This window comes from Lineus longissimus, chromosome 5 (assembly GCF_910592395.1).
Source record: "Lineus longissimus chromosome 5, tnLinLong1.2, whole genome shotgun sequence".
Taxonomy (NCBI): domain Eukaryota; kingdom Metazoa; phylum Nemertea; class Pilidiophora; order Heteronemertea; family Lineidae; genus Lineus; species Lineus longissimus.
The window spans coordinates 7390533-7391706 of NC_088312.1; positions in this window are offsets into that span (position 1 = coordinate 7390533).

Sequence of the window (1174 nt, forward strand, 5' to 3'; positions counted from 1 at the left end):
CCTCAGGAAGGATCATGACAACAAACAAGGTCACAATATAAGACGCTGCTGCCCAGGCCATGATCTTTGGTATTGCCTTCATTTTCATTGCCAAGTAGAAAGATAGAAATCGTATGCTCCACAAAATATATTCCGAGTTGTGTTCTACCAAATACATTATGAGTATGAATAATACTTTCCCCGAGGGACCTATCTAAATCTTAAATTCCTTTGAAAGCCTCATAATTAGAGTATAGAACATCGGCTCAGCTATGAAATACCAAGATAGATGAAATGATATAAGTGGTAATATTGAACTATTCATACCAATGAAGAACGATAGACGGTATTATATGAAACTACAATGGCACACACCTTAATCCAGTTATCTTCAAGTGAAGGAGTCGTTATATGAGAGAGCACGTCTTTATCTTTGGTTTAGTTCTCGGCAACGGCTCCAAGTGAAAAAGCCATGGGGACCTGCAACCATTTCATCGATCTGGGTGAAGAGAGACAGCTTACCTTGCAGTGACATCTTTCCTTTCCTTCGCAAAGTGAGCAGACGTCTGGTCGACCAGTATCACGCACAAGTGCACTGTTGGCAACGGGTGTATTAGGGTTTTCTAACGATGTGTTCAAAAACGATACGGCCGGGGAATAGTGGCGCGGACTGTCAGCTAATGGTCAATTATGTGCATGGTTCGAACCCAGTCAAACTTGCCTTGTGCATGAATGGGTACCGCTCATATGCTCATTTTCCCGTTCTGATTGAGCAGCTCTTCGGAGTATACGGACAGACTGCAGTCAAAGTGTGAAGTCGGATGATAACCTCTACTGTAGTTGATATCAGATGAGAAACCCCAACCTTCATTTTTTTCATTTTTATATAGATGACCTTTTTAATTTCGGAGAAAGTGTTGCTGATAATGAGCAGTCCTCCTAAAGTTGATAACGATGAAGTGTAACTGCTGTGTCTAGTCATTAGAAGTGTTGCTTAATGCAAGAACTATTAAAGAATTTAATAATTCTTGCTTTGAGGCACTTAACACGCAGAAGCTTTCGATCTGACCGTTGCAACTGGTCGATACGACGCTGCTGAGGAAGGAAATAAAAACCTAAAACGTAGGATGCACAAATATTTTGAGGTTCTTTTTCAACGAAGATGAAAAATAGCACAATAGTTTGCAAGATAATA